Below are 2,500 nucleotides of genomic sequence, written 5' to 3' on the forward strand. Positions count from 1 at the left end.
AAGGCTTTTTTGTTCTCAGACAACTTAATTGAAAATAGATATTTTTCAAGTTCTTTAATAAATATAAGAAAGAGAGGTTTGGCATTTAGATATTTAGATTTATGAATATGGAATTTTGCTAGTAATAAGATGCAATTAATTACGTAAAAATGACCTTTTTTAGATTTATCATAATCAACAAAGCCTAGGACCACATCCTTCCAATACAACACACATTCATTATAGATTTCAGACCTAATAAATCCTAAAACATCTTGCCAAAACATTTTCGTAAATGGACAATACCAAAAAAGATGAACTACAGTTTCGTCGGAGTTGTCACAAAAAGAGCAATTGGAGGAAATATCCTTTTTGAACTTTTTTAGATAGTGATTTGCAGGGTAGCTTTTAAGAATTATTTTAAAAGAAATCTCTTTTACTTTAATGGTTAAAAAAAAGAGATGCGGAAGCATCCATACTTTTTTCCAACAGATATTACCAACTAAACTACTCCAATAAGCGGTCACAGGCGGTAAAGTAACAATGTCTTGCTGAAATAGTGAACGGACTGATCTATTATTGTTTTTATTGGGAGAAGGAAAGCACAATTTGCCAACAGGAGTATTGACCAAACTCAGAGAGACTGGAAGAAGAGAATGAGTTCCTCTCAATAAAGCAAGAGCACCTGATGGGATTGAACCCATAACTATGGAAAATACTTTGGGAGAAACAGGAAATTGAAAATGATCTAGAAATTCTTTATATGAAAACAACAGCCCTTGAGAATTGATTAATTGACTGACTAACAAGATATCTTTATCAAACCAATTCTGAAAAAATATAGATTTATTCTTGTACAAAATATTACAGTTATTCCAAATAAAATATTTATGAGGTGAAAAGTTGTGCTTAAATATCGTTTCTCTTAATACTAGGGGGTTGAGAGACATTGTTAAAAGGAAAGCTTTATTCTTATTCACGAAACAACTTAAAACTGATTTCGTCTTTTTTCAAGAGTCACATTCTGCTGCTAATGATGCAAAATTCTGGAGATCACAGTGGAATAATGATCTGTGGTTTGCTCATGGTTCTGAGAGATCTGCAGGGGTGACATCGTTAAAGAACACTTTTTCTGGAGATGTTTTGGAGGCATTTTCAGACCCTTTTGGTCATTTTTTTTGTTTACTTATTTCTTGGAACAATGTATTTTTTATATTGGTTAATATTTATGGATACAATCTTAATACAGAAAATGATAAACTTTTTGAGTCTTTAGAAGATAGAATCTCAATCTGGTTTCAGAAGTATCCACAGGCGTTTTTACTGGTGGGTGCTGATTTTAATATTACTTTAAATGACATGGTCGACAGATGGCCTCCTAAGCAGTCGGGATCATCCAGTAATACTTTGAAAAACTTTATGCAAAAATACACTTTGGTTGATGTTTGGAGGGAGATGCACCCAAATCAGAATACTTATACCTGGAGTAATAAAAGTGGTTGGAGGCAGTCTCGCATAGATTTTTGGTTGGTCTCAAGTAACATTTCAAAGGAGAATGTTTTAGTAAATATTCTTGTTACTCCTTTAACAGACCACAAGGCTGTTTTTATAAATATTAGATTTTCCTCTTTTGTAGCGCCACATTTTAGTTCTTTTTGGAAAATGAACAATTCTCACTTAAGACACGATTCAGTTAAATTAGAACTTACAAAAATGATTTCTGTACATTGGGATTTGGCAAAAAAGGAAGAAGCCTTTGGTAGATATTGGGAACTTTTAAAATATGAAGTTGGTAAATATCTAAGGTCCTCTGGTGCTTTGCTTTCTAAAGTAAATCGAATTTCGGAGGAGAAAACTGTGTCTGAAATCACCTCTCTTTCTATGGTATCTCCTGACAAGCTCTCACCTGAGGAGAGACTGCGATTGACTAGTCTACAATATAAATTAGATGAGATCTAAACGTAAAGCAGAAGGGGCATTTGTCAGGTCAAGAGTTAAATGGTTAGAAAAAGGTGAACAAAACTCATCATATTTTTTCAATCTTGAAAGACAGCGGGGTAAACGTAACACAATTCACCACCTGAGCATCAATGGTCATGTTACGGATGATTGTCAAACTATTTCCCACTTTTGTATGGCATAACTTTTTTGCCAACCTTTACAAATCCAGCTATTGTGCTGATACTGCCACTCTCTTCTTAAACTCCTTAGAAAGTGTAAATTCAATAAGTGCTATAGAAAAAGATTTTTGTGATCAGGATATAATATTAGAAGAGGTCGCTGATGCCATAAAACATCTCAAATGTAACAAGTCACCTGGCAATGACGGCATTACAGCAGAATTCTACCAACAATTCTCAGATATTCTTGCCCCTTTTCTCTTGGAAGTGTTTATCGATAGTATTAAAAATCACAAACTTCCTCCCAGTATGACTCAAGGAATAATTACCCTCATTCCTAAACAGAACAAAGATGTGCTCTTTATTGACAATTGGCGCCCAATAAGTTTATTAAATAATGA

The 2,500-nt window shown here is 33.6% G+C and overlaps 1 protein-coding gene across 1 annotated transcript in view; it reads right to left on the bottom strand.

Annotated features, from left to right (window-relative positions):
* LOC127630389 (uncharacterized) overlaps positions 1 to 2,500 on the bottom strand; it is a 320,692-nt gene that overhangs the window by 7,988 nt on the left and 310,204 nt on the right. The gene's annotated exons all lie outside the window — the stretch shown is intronic.

This window comes from Xyrauchen texanus, chromosome 37 (genome assembly GCF_025860055.1).
Source record: "Xyrauchen texanus isolate HMW12.3.18 chromosome 37, RBS_HiC_50CHRs, whole genome shotgun sequence".
Lineage (NCBI taxonomy): Eukaryota > Metazoa > Chordata > Actinopteri > Cypriniformes > Catostomidae > Xyrauchen > Xyrauchen texanus.